The following is an 18,753-nucleotide window of genomic DNA, read 5'->3' as shown; positions in this document are numbered from 1 at the left end:
CATGTAACCAGTTTCGAGTAGCAACAAGTGTTTGGACATTTTCATGGTGGATGCAACTTTTATACTTAGTGATTTCCTAAAAAACTTTAAATAGATTTTGAGTTTGGATCTCTTTAATTTTAAATTTTAATATTATATTATATTTTTTAATTAATTTGTATTAGCCCATGGGCCGGCCCTACCTATATTTCTCAAGCCCCACAAATCAGCATGCTTATTCAGGCCGGGCTAAAAAGCCCTTTTTTTAAATGGGCTCCAAAATTTTTAGCCCAGCCCTATTAAATCTCGGGTTAGGCCAGGCCGGCCCAACAGGCCTAGCCCATATTGACGGCTCTAGTGAGAATTGCTCTTTTTTTTAAAATAAAATAAATAAATATTTTATTATTTTAATTTATGTGATATTATTGAAATTTTAAGATTTTAAATTTTAATAGTAAATTTGAACTTAGAAATTTTAGAGATAAAATTGATATATTTGGAAATTATGTAATAAACATTATAAATCGCAATAATTAACAACTTAAAATATTTAAAAGAAATATAAAGAACATATGATAAAAGAAAACTTAAAAGGTATTTTTGCTCAATTATGCATAGTTTCTTTCTGACCATTTTCCGTTTAAAATATTACAAAATCATTCCAGGATTTTTATCTTCCTAATTGAATTTTTTTTTTCTCTCTCATCGATCTTCTTTTGGGAAAATGAGTAAAGAGAAAAGGGAATGTACAATGTGTCTTTGATGTGTGAATTCTTGGGCAAGAGGGAAATTCGAGGTAAATTAAGCGGATTTCAATTTTTTTGAGGTGGGTCTCATCATAGTTAAGGTAAAATGGCTTGACAAGTATGTATCTATGCACATATACACTAGATATTTTGAAGAGATGCATATGTTCATCTCTGGGCTAACAAGTATGAATCTATATATATTTACACTAGATATTTTGAAGAGATACATATGTGTATCTCCTCTTTTTCTTCTTCATCTTCTTAGTCAGATACATGCTTTCATATTCTACTAGATATACTCATAGAATTTAATACTAGATGCACAAGTATATGAAATTATGAAACACATAAAAAAATGAGAGGAAGGAGAGAGGGATAAAGACAGTGTATCCCAAATACAGTCACATATAGTGGCGGATTCAGAATTTTTATTTAGGGGTTCAAATTATAAAAAACTAAATGTGAAAATTTTTTAGAATGAAAAGCAAAGTGAGGCGTCCGCTAAATTTTACCCGCGTTATCATGCCCTTTTAACATTCTTTCCATTTTGGTTGTGTACCACCGCATCCTTCTTAAAAGATATCGTGTTTTTTTTTCTTTCATTTTACAGTGTCCTACTTTATTTTAAAAGGTGCAGGGATTGAATTATTAATAGGGAAAATTGTACATAATGGCAAACTATTAATTCAAATTAAATGGTATAATCACACTTTGATTTTATTGTGTCCTGTAGCAAATTGTTTGCCAGCACCTCTCTCCCTCAAACTCTCGCTCGCCACTCTCCTCTCTCGCTCACTCCCTCTGTGCTCGCCTCTCTCGCTTTATACAACAGAAGTGTATAAATTGCGTTTCTGTTTGTATAAAGCGCGAGAAAATTGTATATACACATGCAAATACATATATATTCGTCCTATACACTTATAATTATACAATAAAAATATTCTCCTGCCCAGTTCTCGTTTGCCTTTCTCTCTTTCTCGTTTTATACAATAAAATTGTATAAATTGCGTTTCTGTTTGTATAAAGCGCGAGAAAATTGTATATACACATGCAAATACATATATATTCGTCCTATACACTTATAATTATACAATAAAAATATTCCCCTACCCAGTTTTATGTTTGTATAATGTATGATTTATGTTTTGTATAAAGCGAAAGAGAGAGTGATTTTTGATATACAAATATTTTTGTCAATGATTTATACAAACAAGAGGCTAACAACAATTTATACAAATGGTCTGCCAGCGAAATTATAACAATTCTGAAAGAGGGAGCCAAACGGAATTTATACAATTGCTATCTTTTTGTATATATGTATAGCGAAATAGACAGCTTTCAATTGTATATGTATAGCGAATTATACATATATATGTTTGCTATGGAGCGCAATTATGCAAACTTTGCTATAGCATACAAATATGATTTTTTTGTTTGCTATATGTGAAAGTTACTCTTATTAATATTATAATATATATTTAGTGCTTAAACCATAAAAAAATATTGAACAAACATCAATATTAATATGTTGAATGATAAAAATATTGGCTGAAAAGAACGACTTATATATGTAAAACTAGTCAAATATGAAAATATTTTGAACAGATGTAAAATAGAACGTATAAAAAAGAGATATGCATTGTGTTATTTTTTTTATTGCGGCTGAGAAATGTATTGATATTGCAAAGCAATAGCAATTATAGGAATTTTGCTAAGACTTCAAACTAGTATTGAGAACATCGAAAGAAAGAATCAAAATATTTTTTAATTCTAATTATGTAAAAATTCTCTTTTATATAAGCCAACAACAATGGGACTAACATGCATTAACTCTTTGTACCTTTAGCATTAGGTATTTGTACCTTTTTACAAGTATCAGGACTCTTTCTGGCCCTCTTTTATTGGTCATTCAACACGTGGATGGTTCTATAGTAATAAATTTGCATGTATGTTGTACTATTGCCTTTACATATATACGGAAATCAAACAAATCAAAAGTGAACCATCACCTTCTCTCAGCTAACTTCTCCAGCTCAGATTCTTCAAGCTTTAAATTGGTGGGTTTTTCGTTTTTCCTTTGCTGTTTTCATCGATTTGTTTTCTTTTTGTGCAATTGTTTGTTCATTGTGCTTTTATGTCTGGTCTGTTTTATGTCCTTTTGTTTTCGTTTTGTGCAATTTCTAGATTGTGATTCTCTGAAACTCCTCTTTCTTGGTTCTGCTCATGCACACTTCTTTGTTGTTTCTTATTTGAGATATTTCAATCTCTTTGAAGAATTGGAGTGCTAAATATATTTTTTGGTCTCTTGCTTTCATTTTTTGATTTGTTAATTTCTATTGCATGTTAGTATTATCATTGTCTCTGCATTGTACAATAGGTATTTGATGATGTGTTGTAATGAACTTTGTTCGCTTCTTTAACAGTAGACTAAGAGAAATTCTAGAGTTCAAAAATTCCACCATTTAACCTTGCATGTGTATCCTACCATTACCAAGATTACGAATTTAAAAGAACTCTAATTGTTGTGGCTCTCATTGTGAAGATAAAGACATATGGCGCCAAGATTGAATATTGAAGGAATAACCATTGACACTCCCGATTGGACTTGCAAAGTCCAAATTGTTGACATGAGTCGTGTGACAAACTAAGTTTGGAGAAGAAATTCTGATTCCAAAATCTGATTTTGGAAGACGAGCAGGTCCTCTCGCTCATCCTCTAGGCATAATTATATAATTTATCTGTAACTCACAAGGTTCACCGACTTTACAGGATTAACAAATCAGGACAGTTGTGTATGGTGATGATATTGACTACTATGCAAAGAAGCTTACATTGTTGAATACATATGTAATCTCTACTGCCAGAGTGAAAGTTTCACTACCTTCGTACGAAAGGATAATACTTAAATTTTATTGGGTGCTTGATAAGGAAACTCTGATCGAACATATCAAACCAAATAACCAGCTTGAGAAATCAATGTTGCCACTGATCAAGTTACTTACCACAGCTTTTGCCAATATTGCTCAACTGACTCCTGGTCCTAATGCAGAAATTGGTATATTCCTCTTACTAACAATTAGGTAGCAAAAAATTATGTCCCCACATGTAATGACCTCATATTTCTTTATTTCTACCAGATATTGTAGCAGTTGTTCTCCGTTGTGGCCCTTCAAAATATGCATGACGCACTCAAAATAGGATTCGCGAGGTTACTATTTCTGATGATCAGTAAGTACAACCTTCTGTTTTATACATTGGTATTTTACGTTTTCAGATTTTGACACAATCTTGTTATAGATTCGAGAAAAAGTTATATTCATGTATTCCTCATGCTTTCAGTCGAAACCAATTTCTGCTTACTTTATGGGACGACTTCGGGGAAATTGAAGGAGCTGAATTGGCAGCTCAAATGGGAAAGGGTAAAGAGTTCCCTGTAATGCTTGCATGGAACATTGGAATCTCTGGTTATCAAAGTATGCGTGACTTACATTGTTTTACTAAAATCTCACTTTTTTATACCATACACTATTACACTATCATTTCATATGTATAGGTTTATCCTTGCAAACCAGATTCAACTCCACGATACGCATAAATCCTACCTATCTGCAAGCATTACAATTGATCAGTTGGAATTGACTTCTTACTATACATCTCTAGCTTTAGCGTGCCATAAAAAACATATTTCGCAATTTTTCTGTTGTCATAATATGGCAAAGACAAACAAAGACGTGATTTTGGGCAATGTGTCGGGTAACTTCGCGGGATCATCCACTTCTCTTACCGTGAATCATGTTCACCAACGAATCGTTTCTATTGCAAAAATTGTAACAACAGCTTCAGTAGGTTTCAGAAATATTTAGACTAGCTCAAATTATTGATGGAGTAGAGTTAGATATACAGTTTTTGTTGGGCATTACAGGTTGGAGTTTTCCACATTGAGGCCGAAATATCAATATCGGATGATCTTCAAAAGTTTTGCGTCCTAGAATGTTCAGGCTGCAAACAGAAAAAACGCACAAAAAAGAAGAAGCAGTTTGATTGCGCAAATGTCAAAGACCCACTACATTGGTGCCTCGGTATTACGTTTATGCTATATACACAAATTTATTGTGGTAAAATATCACATATATACAAATAAAATTTCAAGTATTAACTCATTATGATGACAGTGGTTCAACAAGTGCCTTCATTTCTGGTGATCCAGACGAAAAACTTCTCTCCATGAAGGCAGAGGACATATTTGACACAACCTGCGTCAAGGTTACCTCTTACTTATATTTCTTAGTGTCTGTGTTTATATATACTTAATATGTGTTTATATATACTTAATATACTTCTGCAAATGATTTCTTTTGTTTCCAGAACCAACTTCTCCATGTTGATCAGACCCAAAAAATGTTGCCGAAGAGACTATTTCACATTCAACTGAGAAAGTCATCCTGGAAAAACTTTAATGTTACTCAGTCAAGTCTAATAGTTCTGTCCTACACGGAAAAAGAACATGTATCTCTACCAGGCACTAGCGAGAGGAACATTAAAAGGGCCAAATCATTTGATGCTAACGAGGTAGAGATGAAAGCGACATTTGTTGAATCTGAATTTTCCAGTAGCGGTGCCTCAATTGAACCACCCACGCCAATGAAGAGGTTGTGAAAGGTTAGTGAACCTGTCGGTGAAGTTAGGCAGATTAGTCGGTCTTTTTTCCCCTTTCTAAAAGGTTGTAACAATTAACTTGACAAGCACCAATATGAGCTTACTAAATATGTCTAGCAGAAATGTGGATTATTGTTAAATTTCAGATACTCATGCCTATTTAGTTTTGATAATAACATATTAAGGGGTTGGAAACGGCAGAATTGTAAGGCTTGCTTAGATAAGTAATTTTAAGAATCTATTCTCTTCTGAGAGCTACAAGTCCAATACAGCACATGATATTTTTCCTAACGATCAGTAATGAGGAATTAAGTGAAATCAAAAGAACCAGAGGAAGGCTCCATAACTATAGAACCAATGACAAGGTCTGGAACAGTAACTGAAATTGAGTTTGTCTCAACTGGTCTTCCTAAGTTATTTCAGCCATTATTTCATATTGACCTTACGTTAATAAGATTCATATTAGTCTTTCGACCTCTATTTCAAAGGCTCATTAGTTCATTATTATGCTTTTTTAATTCAATTAGACTACATAATGTTAAGTGTTCCGGAGGTCAATGACTTGGTAAAAATTCACTCAACTGTGTCAAGGCAAACATGTCAAGAATAACTAATAACTAATGGATGCTTTAGAGCTTCAGCTATGTATTTTCTTCTATCTGAACCCTTTCATTTACCTTCTTCAAATAAATATGCGGTCAGTGGAAATAATAAAGTTCATACACTTATATGAGGATCTTATGCTAACTATTTGTAGCATGTGCGCTTTTCAATAATTGGCAGCAATATGAAATAGTAATGTCCCCATGGGTATATTGAATAGTGAAGAAGTTGGGATATGCTCAGAATGTCTACAGCCGTCAAATAGTATTTTTAGGTTTTTGGCTTCTACATCAAAGTATACTCTGTGTTGTCTATATTTGAGTTCTTATGGGCAAGTGTACAAATCAGTTAGGAAGTTCCATGTGGTGGTCACTTCTGTCAGATCGAAATATCAACTGCATTCGCTTGTGTACTCTTTGTAGTAAGAGGTTATACATGTTCTGCTCTGAATGTCTACTGATTTTTATATTTTTAAGTTTTTAAGCTTCTTCATTTCTTTTCCAGAGTACATAACTTTAACTCCATTCAGTTGTATGTTTACATTTATATGTAGTAATATGACATCAAAGTAGCTATGATTACTTCAATGATTGAATTTGATATATTTACATTTAATTACAGGAAGTATGTTCCTCATTTTGGTATTTTTGGTTACTAAAAAATCATAACTTTTGGGATTCTCAATCTGCACAACCTCACTTGGTATGAAGGTCATGTTATAAGAAGTTGGGGAGAAGGAAGTAACAAAGATGGTACTCAACTTTTTCAACTTTTTGGGCTGCCTCAGGGATTCAGATTTTGCGTCAAGTGGATATGCCACACTCAGTTCGTATGTTGTATTACACCTTTGTCTAAGTAAATGTTTATTATTAACATAATTTCACCATAAAACTATCACCTTTGACTGTAAATTTGTGGAATTAATGTAGTAAATTCTGTCTCAATTTTTTGCTGTAGTATCTCTCTCACTTCCTTGCCAGTATCTCTACCGTTCAACTTTTAGGTACTTTGACATCTTGCTGTGCCATAATTGCTGCGACTGGAGAAGCTTACGCGGACTCCAATTGTACCATGTTGTTGTTCTAGACTAGGATACCATCATTTTGTACTAAAAACTCCCAACACTATTAACTTTTTGGGTTCTATTATAACTACTAGATGAGTGTCGCCCGTGCTAAGCACGAGCCCAACATTTTAGGCCAAGTAATACTAATGTTTTGTACCAGCAATGGTGTTGTCATTCGGTCAGGACTTGACTTTTAGTTCTTTGTTTGTTTGCTATAATAAATGTCTAAAATCACAGAGAACATAAAAGCATAGGCATTCTTTTTAACATAAGGCAACAATCTTCAAAATTACACATGCCCAACTCTTCCCATAAAATTTATTGCAACCATAGCTTTATGAGCATACTTCATAGGTAAGAACCAGTAACCCCATCACCACCATTTGTATACATGTAAGTGGGAATTAACTTTGAATTTCACACAAATAAAAGGAGCACAAACAATGTGTTTGTCTACATTTTGCCCCTAGAAAAATGAATACATTTATCACTTGTGTCTATCATCCATCATTCAAACCTAAAACAACAAACCTATTAGCCTGAATAACTTCATCAGTAGTACTTCAAAAGTGTTATTCCAAAAACAAATAAAAGACAATTTTTTAAAAAAGAAAATTTTATTGTTAAACTACCCCTGGCTACAAGCAGACATGTTGAAACTTGAGAAGTTATTCAAAATTTTATATGATTTTTAAAAATATTCTAAGTTATTAATTACTGTGATTTATAATTTTTTAAGCGATTTTGAAGTAATATATATTATTTCATTCTCCCAATTTATGTGGCATAGATATAATTTCAAAGAATAATCATTTTTATGTCTTTTAAATATTTTAAATTGTTAATTATTGTAATTTGTAGTACCTTTTACGTAATTTTTAAATAATTTTTTTACTTCTCATGTCCCAATTTATGTGGTATTGATATAATTTCGAAAGTTAGCCAATTTTGTTTGTCTTTTAAATTTCGAAGTTATTAATTATTGTGATTTATATACTTTTTACGTCATTGTCAAATAATAAATGTCATTTCCTCTAAACCCATTTTATGTGTCACACATAGAATTTTGGAAGTCAAATGATTTTTTTATATTAATTTTAAATATTTAAACTTATTAATTATTGTGATTTAAAGTATTATTACTGTAATTTTCAAATATATAATAGGCTAAAAAAGAAATGTAAGACAAAATTAAAAGGAAAAAATAGCAGAATTAATGGTCAAATTAATGTGATGCAAAATGAAATTTGAAGAGGCAGCTAATTGTTGTATATATTATTTTTTAAAATTAAGTTGTTAATTATTGTGACTTATAGTACTATTGTTCTTTTAACATCTATTTTTATAAATAACATATGTTTCTTCTTTTATCTTAATTTATGTGGCACAATAGAATTTAGAAAGTTAATCATTTTTTATATGATTTTTCAATATTTGAATTCAATAATTACAATAATTGTAGTACTTTTTATATAAACTTTAAATAATAAAATGTTAATTTCTTCTATCCTAATTTATGTGACATTAATAGAATTTTGAGTGCAATAATTTTTTAATACTATTTTTAAAAATTAGTAATGAACAAGCAGTAGATTTTTCAAGAGTCAATATTTTGTTACACGGGGCCCAATATATGTTAATTTTTGTGTCTTAATTTATGTTATGTCATGTAAACCAATATTAAACATTCGCATACGCATTTTCCGACACAACAATATCGCACTTACTATCATGGTTGTTGTTGAACTTAAAGATATATTTATTTGACATATCTAACACCAAACCTTCAATGAAAAAGAAGATCATGTAGTATGTCAGCTTTGAGAGCGTAAAATCTTGCAATAACATTACTTGGTAAAAGAAGGTAGGGCTTTAATTTTTAAATTATACCAGTCATAGTAGAAATCTAAGTTGTGCCCATATGATGTTATTGATCAATATACACATCATTAGAATTTAGGAGAAAGAATCCATCTCACAATCATTGGTATTTCAAGAATAAAATGACCTTCTAAAATAATTTATCAAAGTAATTCCGAGAGAATTTTTTTATTAACATGATGATTGTCATTTAACTCAAACCAATAGCCCCCTAAAAAGGCAACAACCGTGACAAATAGATATAAAAATTACATAGCATAGCAAATAATTAAAAAAAAGATTTTATTAAGTATATCGAACCTTTGTGATCCTTGAAGAATGACACAACTCTTTCTAAGAGCTACACAATCCAAGGCCTTCCATCTGCATATATCAAATGAACACTTTAATAATTATAATAGACATAAGAGATAAACATAAGAAATTGAAGGATCAAATATAGACAAATCAAATCTCCCTTAAATGAAGCATATGATTCAGCGGAAAACTCCCAAAAAGCGACCATAACTTTTTTATGATGGGAAAGGTTTAAGACTTTACGACTTCATAAGCATGCTAACTAAATCCTCTCTAAAATTTGTTCTTAACTGATAATCATTTCACGATTCAAAATGACTTATGGATACAAATCATACAATCAAGAATGATGATACAATTAAGCTAAGGACAACATTGAAAAGTAATAAGACAGTAATGGAAGAGTAAGAAGCTAAGAAAAGAAAGAAAGGAAAAGAAAAAGAGTAAGAAACAAGCTATGCTCTATTTAGCTAAACAATTCTCTGCTTCAATTCAACAAGGACAAATACAATACTTAAATAGAAGCATAAGTGGCCAGCAATTGGACCTAAAGTATCCAATGCTCAAACATATCGGGCAATTTTGATAATAATAGAAACAACTTTAAAACCTATTGGACTAAACTGAGCAACATGAAACTATTCTTCTTAAATAAAACCTAACCAACTTAACGGCTAGGTGCAACCCTTCCAACGCAAAGTACACACTCTGCCTAAGCTTCTGCATCCATTCTTGCATGAAATGACCATATATTGACTATTTACCATCACTTTCTTCTTATATTAGGCAGTGATTGCAATCACAATGGCACAAGAGGTAAGACATAGCTAAAAAGGAAGCAGTAAGTTCGACGTCAAATTACAACAATTTTTCATTATGTTACATTCTTTTGAACTTAATCTTTACTAAAAATTAGTAGAAAACGTATATAAGAATTTAAGTAGGTAAACAAACTCAAAGATATAAGGAAAAAAAAATAGTTGAAGTAAACAAAGGGAAGCAGTAAGTTCGACGTCAAATTACAACAATTTTTCATTATGTTACATTCTTTTGAACTTAATCTTTACTAAAAATTAGTAGAAAACGTATATAAGAATTTAAGTAGGTAAACAAACTCAAAGATATAAGGAAAAAAAAATAGTTGAAGTAAACAATATAGCCTCAAAATAATCAATATTTAATTCACTAACCATATTGACATAAAATTACTACAAGGAATGGTCTTGAAAAATTGGCTCCGAGGTAAACGATTCTCTTTTTGTAGTACCCTTGCCTTCCGCAATGGTTCACAAGAGGAGTGCAGAATCTCAATTCTCCATTTGGTCTTTGTCAAAATTAATAAAAAAAAAATTGATTTTACTGTGCCATATGTTCTGTACCTAAATATTTTCTTCCATAAAACTTCAAAGCTAGATATAATATAATTTAAAATTTGATAAAATTCAAATGATTTTAAAGTGTGGTGCAACTGGAAAATCTATGAACAAAACAAGTAAAAATATGATGTTCAACATGGAGATCTCAGATCAGCATAAAATTAAGAGTGACTGACACTTGGTATTTCAAATCCAGGGTGAGGAATATATAAAAGCAACTCTATAAAACATGTAGATACGACATCGGAGGACTGAAGAATGAAAATCTCCAAGGAAAAAGTTTTTAAAACTCATATGAAGAGATAAATGAAACATCGAAACAGGAAAAGAATAGCGAGTAGCAAAAGAACACAGACTCTTGGAACATTTTCCTAACAACATGATCTTGTTGACTCTCTCGTCAAATATTTTTTATGACCAGAATATTTTCAAGATAATGGATTTATCACTGTTGTTCTTCACTTAAATGTAAAATTTGGTCTAGCAGTCAAGTTTCAAACTTGTGATACAGCTAGCACATCTTTGTGTTCCACATAGCACAACATTTACTGTTAAACCAAACCCCTAGAACATGAGGATTCTCTTGGCGCTCACCAACCGCTTATTAAAATTTAATAAAATTCATAGATACTCTTTTTTATAGCTCAACTAATTCAGTGAAGGACAAACAATCCCTTGGTCCCAAATAACAAAGTGACTTCTACTCTTACATGTCAAGAAAAACACTGGTAGATATTAGACAATAATTTATTCAGGTCACATGGTAAGACTTTCTCCTACATGCCAATTGTGTTTGAAAACATAGGGTACAATAGATGTCGTGCTTATTCCACACAACTTAAGCTGGCCATTTATAATTGTGGCGGACAACTGTTTTTGAGAAAAAAATACTATGCCACATCTTTTAGTTATGTTCCTTGCTATTGTTTTTCAGAAAATGTGACAGAATACACCTGGATCCAATTCTATATACTTCTCAGTTCACAATCATAAGGATCACAAGTTTTAAGTGTTTGTTGAATCGACAACGCCTACAAAGAGAGCAAAAATCAACTGTTAAGAGAAGCTGAAAATGGCAAGGAAACTGTATGTAAAGTATATGTTTCTCTGCTTTCAACTTAATTGGCAGAAAGGAAAAGTTAGATTGGAACTTTCTGTCAACAATGACATTAAAAATAACAAGGAAATCGTATCAAATCTACAAAGGAATTTTCTTCAAGCCAAATTTTATTTTTTTTCCTTCTCTTCATAGGTAGAGAAATTTCATCATGGAACAACAACACTCAAAGAAATTCAACAGTGAAATTGAAAAATGAAAATTGTAAGAAATATAAGTATAGATAGAGTTAAAATATTCTTCTAAGTGAATAAGAAGAATTGAAGGCTATTATTCTTTCTTTTTTTTGGGTTAAAATTGGGGGTAGAGGTAGTGGTAGGGATAGGGAAAGGGAAAATGCGAAGGGGATTACAATGTGGAGAATCAAACCGTCACCAACAAGGCGGAGTTCAGGTAGTCAACAAAAACCAACTGAGCTACTAAGCTTCTACAAATTGAAGGGCTATTCTGCTTCAGCAAGAGCCGATATCTTTGCTTTGAAGAAGGAGGATGTTTTAAGGTCACGTGAGTGCACAAGGTTAAAAGAAATTTAATGAATGAGAAACGATTTTTTGCCCGTGGATTCATTTATTATGCAACTCACATTAACATACAAATTGGTAGTAAAATTGAGAATTTTGAATTGGAGCTTTTATTTAGAAAAATAATGGCCAAAAGAGTTACTATCTACATTATTAGGCAGACCTCTCCAATTCATTATATTTATTAGACAACAATCAAGATAGATGAAGTTCAAATGACACTTCTAAGAACAGAACAATCTCCGCTAGATCGACAATTTCTTCTTGGGAATCATTATATTATTAGCCAAGAATTAATATAGGTTATGGATTCTTCTCAGGAACAATAACTTATGTCACAATTTGGCACACAAAATAACAGGGCATCAAAGTTATACTTTTTGAAACAATCTTCTTTATTAAATTTATTGACTTAAAAATAAATAGCAATAGATGAGATAATCAAAAAACCTTTTTATCACCCCCACAAAGTACAAAAAGACTTGTACAATTACCAAATGAAGCTTTAATAGTACAGTTGATTTAGCTCGTAACCCATAAGCTTTGCACCATCATCAGGAGAAGAAGAGATTTGAAGAAGATGAATGAGCACTTTGTCTCTTGGGTCTTAGCAATTGTAAATTATATATGCAAGCAGAGGAAAGAGATCTAGAAGGATCTGGAATGGAAAGCAAAAGAAAGATTGATTTGCTAAAATATCAATCATGCATAATTACCATTTTACTCTTGCATAATAACATAATTGTTAATTTGCCATTGGTCGTCCGGTCGTCTTCACATTTCTATATAATAATATAATAGAAACTACTGCAACAACTTTTGGATCAGTGTATCTGCACGACATACACGACGACACGCTTGTGTCTATTGTAAATATTGTGAACCTTATATATAATAGTGTGATATCAAGCTTGTATTCAAGTAGTCTTGTGCTCAATCATTTGTTCAAGGTTCTTGGTAAACTCTGATTTCAGTGGCTTCCGTCATTTCTTTCCTCTGTCTTTTTCCTAAAGGAATCAGATTATCAATTTCCTTAAGTTATACTGTTTGTCGGCAAGCGATGTTAACGTGATACAATACTAGATATTTATTACGTTTATCCATCATGATACTGATCTATTTCTCTTTTCTGCCGCAACTTTTTGTGGTAGGTGGATGTGAGTGTTAAACAGTTAATAATTTTCGAAGTAATGATAAATCTTGCAGTTCCAAAAAAATATTGAATTCCTTAGCCCTCGCCTATTGTTTGCTTCTCATGGTGTGATTTTCCTGGTAAATTCTCAAGTTGTACCTGTATATGCTTTTGCACGCAGATCTGATTTATTTACTCGCTTCTTTAAGAGTGTAATGTTTGTCCAGCTTCTGCTTTTATTTTTTATCTGCAAGATCATAGGTTGTTTTGTTATTAAAATATATCAACTTTGCTATGTCGTTTGTCTGTGTATGAATACATGTAGTGGAATTAAGGAGGTGCACGAGAAGAAGATGAAGCATATGAACTCTTGATACTTTCTCTAATTTTTAGTTCATTTGTTCTTCTTTAGGATGTATTTCTTATTTATTGATGGATCATGTCTTTGATTATCTTCTCTGGTTTTTCTACAGAAATTGGTTAAAATAGTTGTGCAATAAATTTATAATTCACATTTGTGCAGTCTTAGAAAGCTAGGCTTTTGGACCTTAATCAAAGATTGATTTTGATCTTTATACCTATAAGGCTATAAAGCCACTGAACATTACCCAAGATCCCAAATCTTGAAACTTCTGTTAGCAATTGGTAAAACCTACTGACCATCATGAATGAACTATAAATGAATTTTAGCTAGCTTGCTTTTCTGCAGGTTGTGCCACTCTTGCCAAACAAATAGTTAAGTTTCTCCTTTTCAGTTTAGTGAAAATGGTTTTCATTAAGAAAAAATGGTCATCCTGTATGCATATCACTTTGTGAGACTCCTTAAAATGCAATATAAGTGTTTGAATGTTCCCTTTTTATCGAGCAATATGATCCCAGCATAAGAACAATGGTAAGGCCTAGATTTGCAATGTCTTTTGTGTTTGAGCTTTCGATAGTAAGATAATATTTTGTTACAGCCAAGATTTTGATGTCTACATGGCAATTCCAGTGACTACTACTTTCTCCAGTTCTCATTTGTGTTTTGCAGATAAAACTTCAACATTTGTTGGATTCATATTCACCTCTCTGGTCAAAGCTCTTGCTTTACAATAATCTCTTCGGTTGATTTATTTTACCTCACAAACAGTGTGCTTCAGATACCCCTATATGTTGTACAAATGATGAAAATTGTAAGGCGTCTGAACCATTTAACAAATAGAAATTCTTGTGCGACTGTGCCAAGAAATAGTTTAGGACTGACTATATACAAAGGGTTAATCAAAATCACAATTCAGAATCACCTAACAAATATATTGTGCCAATTAAAAGAGTTAAACTAGAGAGCATTGTGGCTATAGAGCGTAAAGATGCAACGAATGTGCTCACAAATCAAAAAATTAAGTTCTGAGAAAAGATCTCAAAACTTTAATCCTCCATTGATATACATTTGTTTCCTCAAAATAGCCAGTATCATAGCTAATTTTAGTCTTTCTATGTAAGCATGGGCCAGGCCCTTCTAGTATATATATATATATATTTGGTTAAACTTAAACAAAGAATACTCTTAACTAGTTTATGTCGATTGCAGGTCCAAATATCCACTAAAAGGGGGCTGAAAAGGACAAAATCCAATTGCTTATTTAATAATACAAAAAGAGTGAGAAAGGACAAAATATTTAAAAACTAGGTATGAGCAAATTTTAAACCTGCAACCTCAATAATAGATTGAACCCCCTAAATCATTGAGCTACGCTTTTCAATTATGTTGAGGGTTCATTAAATGTTATATATGCATAGTATTTAAATTTAATTCTATATATACAGCATGATTTTTTGACCGAGGAGTTTGAATCCCCTACCTCTTACGTAGATTTTCTCCTGGTCACATGATACCTGATAAATATATCCAAACTAATGTCTATTTTAGTGGGTAAAAACACTATCAGTGTTTCAATGATTTCCTCCACTCACCCCAAATGGCGTGCGTGGGCCCTTTTTCCCTAAATAGTTTAAGGATCTGTTCGGCCCCAAAAAACTTGGGGAAAACTTGAAAAAATTTTGGAAAGTAGTTTTTGGTTATATATATTTTGGCAAATATATTTGTCAAGTATCTTTTTTTTAAAAATAAAATAAAAAATTAAGATCAGTGGGTCCAGGTCCCATTGACTTTTATTAAATAATCAAAACAAAAGAAAATAGAAGGTCTGTACATCAATCTAAAGTAAAGTTAAAAAAACCAAGAGAAACAAAAGTTAAGTATGTTTCCAAATTGAAATTGGAAAATTCAGAGCTACTTCTTCATTTTGCTAGCAAGCTTTTCAAGCTTCAATGCATCGATCCATTTCCTCCATTTAGCTAAGGTATAATTTTTGTATTCTCCTTCCAGCTTCTTGATAATTTCCCTGTTTTCCTGTTCATCTTCCCATTTTCTCCTTCTTCTTGTTTTGTTCCTCAAAGATCTCTTGTATGTGTGTTTTCTTGGTGCCCAGATCGAGTGGTGGCTTTTGTTGAAAGCGGTGGTCTCTATTCTAATTTGGTCCTGCCATGTGTTTGCACTTAAGGTCGGTATTCTTTTTTTTCTCCTATTTATCTCATTGGTTTGTGTCCACATTTTGCTCATATGCTTGTTATTCTTGAATTCGTTGCACCTAATCGAGTTGTATCATTCTTGAACGGTCACTTTTTTCTGACTTCTATTTGGGAACTACTGGTATTCTTCATACTTTACTGTTTTCCATTGAATTTTGAGCATTGGGTTGAGATTCCGAAGATGTTGATACCACCACTGTCCAAATTTCAACGTATTCAGTATAGTTTCAAGATGTGCATACCTTTCTTGTTTTCCTCATTTGTATAATTTTTTCTTGATGTCTATTCACAGTTGGTTGAGTTTTTGCATAGATAGACAGATGATTTATAGACAAATTCTTCATATTTCTCCTCTTTTTGGACTTGAATTTGAAGAACTTTTTTTTTTTCCTTTGTTAATCATCTTCATCGATTTCTTAGTTATTACTTTGGAAAACATTGGTGTTTGATACTTTTGCTGTTTTACATCTATTTTGGACAGTGGATGGAGCATCCAAGGATGCTGATACCACCACTTTCCAACTTTCAATGTATCAAGCAAAGTTTCAATTTGTGTGAGTATCCTTTGGTGCCTCTCCTTTTGCATCTGAGAATCTTCATTTGGCTCAATATGCTGCTTTGGCTCAATATGTTTCTTTTGCTGATTGTTTAGCACTCCTTGATTTATTTATGTTATTTTTTCTTTGTGTGTTGTTTATGTAGTTTACGTGCAAAAATGAACAAACAGTTGGTCAAAAAAGAAATCCCATACTCTCCTCCCATAGGATTTGCACTTGAGGATCTATTTTTCCCCTCTTCTCCAATCTTATTTTCATCTTTTGCATAGTTGAATTCTCAGGTAGGGCATCATCAACTTGTTGCTATTGATTATCTTTCTTCCTTCAGATTCCATCTCTTGAAAAGTGCTCACACAAATGTTTCCTTTTTCCAAGGCTAAATTGGCCAGATGATCTGCCAATTTATTTCCTTCTCTAAGGATATGCTTAATAATCATTGTTCTTCCTTGCATTAGTCTCCAGATTTCCTCTAAAATAGTAGCAACTCGCCATGGAACCTTCCAGCTTTTTTCTACAATGTTTTTCATCAGTTTCAATCATCACTCTATCCATCTGTGTTGTCTTTATGAAATTTAAGGCATGTAAAATAGCCATAGCTTCTGCTTGTATATTTGTACAGGCCAAATCATTTATGTCTTGAGCTTGGGCATGCACCATATCCGCCTTTTCATCTCTTACACAGAAACCCCAGGAGCTTCTTCCTGGGTTTCCTTTTGAGGCACCATCAGTATTAACTTTAATCCATCCAGTGTCAGGTGGCTTCCAAATTACCTTGGTTACCTTGACTTTAGGATTATAGTTATTTAGAGCGTCCACCACTATCCTCCAATTGTATGGGACATATTTACTGTTTCTTCTCCTTGTCTTTATAAGTAAAATCAAAGTATGCATAATTTGATAAATTAATCAACTATTTGACATCTTTCCTCCATGTCGCACCTTATTTCTCCTTTTCCGTAATTCCCAAAGAATGATGGCAGGGACATCATGAAAGATGTAGTTCACCTGATGGTGAACCTTTATTTCCCACCATTGATTTATCACTTGAGATAGGTGCATGTTCTCCATTCTTATACCTACAGGTCCACAAAAATGTTTCCATGCCTGTTGAGCAGTTGGAGAGTGTAGAAAGACATGGGATATGTCCTCTACCTTAGGTTAGAAGAAGAAGAAGAGAGGAAAGAATCAGATGAGCAGAGAATTTGAGAGGGAGAAAAGAGCACAAGGAAAGGGTTGAGAATTACCAGATTTCAGTTAGCCTTCTCTCTCTTTTGTGATGTGTATATATAACCATCTGTCCACGTGGCACGATCTCGTCCCTTGAGCTTAATTAACTGAAATAAATCTTGGCCCTTCATTCTTTTATTTACTCAGTTAAGACTTATACTCCTTCCGGACTTCGACTCTTAACGGCAACATTTTATCAGTTAGTTGAGATCATAACATACCCTCCGCCTTCAAATGATCCTTGTCCTCAAGGATTGGGATTAAAATTAGGGAAGGTGGTGCGTAAGTGTTGGTAGTCCTCCCATGTAGCATCCTCAGGAGGGAGGTTTGACCATTGAACTAAAACCTTGACAGCAGCAACATTGTTTTTCTTAACCATTTGCCGTTGCAGAATGGCAACTGGTTGCACTATAAACTGACCATCCGCTCCAGTGTTAGGCAGAGTAGACTGAACCACGACACGATCGCCCACTTTCTTTTTGAGCAATGAAACATGGAAGACAGGGTGGACCTTGGATTCAGGTGGTAATGCTAGTTTGTAAGCAACATTACCAATTCTAGCAATAACCAGATAGGGACCATAGTATTTAGAGCTGAGCTTAAGGTTCCTCCTTAGTGCTAATGATGTTTGTCTGTATGGTTGCAACTTCAAGTATACTGAATCTCCCACTGCAAACTCTCTATCAGTTCTTCTATTATCAGCAAAGAACTTCATCCTGGCTTGAGCTGCATGTAAATTATCCTTAAGTAATTGCAAAAATTGCTGCCTCTGCATGATCACATCTTCAGCAGCTTGCACCACATTTTCCAATAGAGGTCCTATACACAGTTGAGGGGGTGTATACCCATAAAGAGCTTCAAAAGGGGTACACTTCAACCCTGTATGGAAATTAGTATTATACCACCATTCAGCTGCTGACAACCATTGTTTCCACTGGTTAGGTCTGCTTGCCACCATGCATCTTAAGTAGTTTTCCAAACATCTGTTAACCCTTTCTGTTTGGCCATCACTTTGTGGGTG

The 18,753-nt window shown here is 32.9% G+C and overlaps 2 long non-coding RNA genes across 2 annotated transcripts; one reads left to right on the top strand and one right to left on the bottom strand.

Moving 5' to 3' along the window:
• Positions 1 to 3,534: 3,534 nt before the first annotated feature.
• Positions 3,535 to 4,539, top strand: LOC107058284 (uncharacterized). Its single transcript, XR_001471919.1, has 3 exons — positions 3,535 to 3,783; positions 3,866 to 3,956; positions 4,068 to 4,539. It is a non-coding gene; the product is annotated as an uncharacterized lncRNA (long non-coding RNA).
• A 4,534-nt stretch (positions 4,540 to 9,073) lies between these two features.
• LOC107058283 (uncharacterized) lies at positions 9,074 to 10,562 on the bottom strand. The gene is made up of 2 exons (XR_001471918.1): positions 10,422 to 10,562; positions 9,074 to 9,297 (listed from the first exon to the last, which is right to left on the bottom strand). It is a non-coding gene; the product is annotated as an uncharacterized lncRNA (long non-coding RNA).
• Positions 10,563 to 18,753: the final 8,191 nt, after the last annotated feature.

This window comes from Solanum tuberosum, unplaced genomic scaffold (genome assembly GCF_000226075.1).
Source record: "Solanum tuberosum cultivar DM 1-3 516 R44 unplaced genomic scaffold, SolTub_3.0 scf00464, whole genome shotgun sequence".
Lineage (NCBI taxonomy): Eukaryota > Viridiplantae > Streptophyta > Magnoliopsida > Solanales > Solanaceae > Solanum > Solanum tuberosum.
The sequence above is the reverse complement of the archived record's forward strand: the minus strand, read 5'-3'. Positions and strand labels throughout refer to the sequence as shown.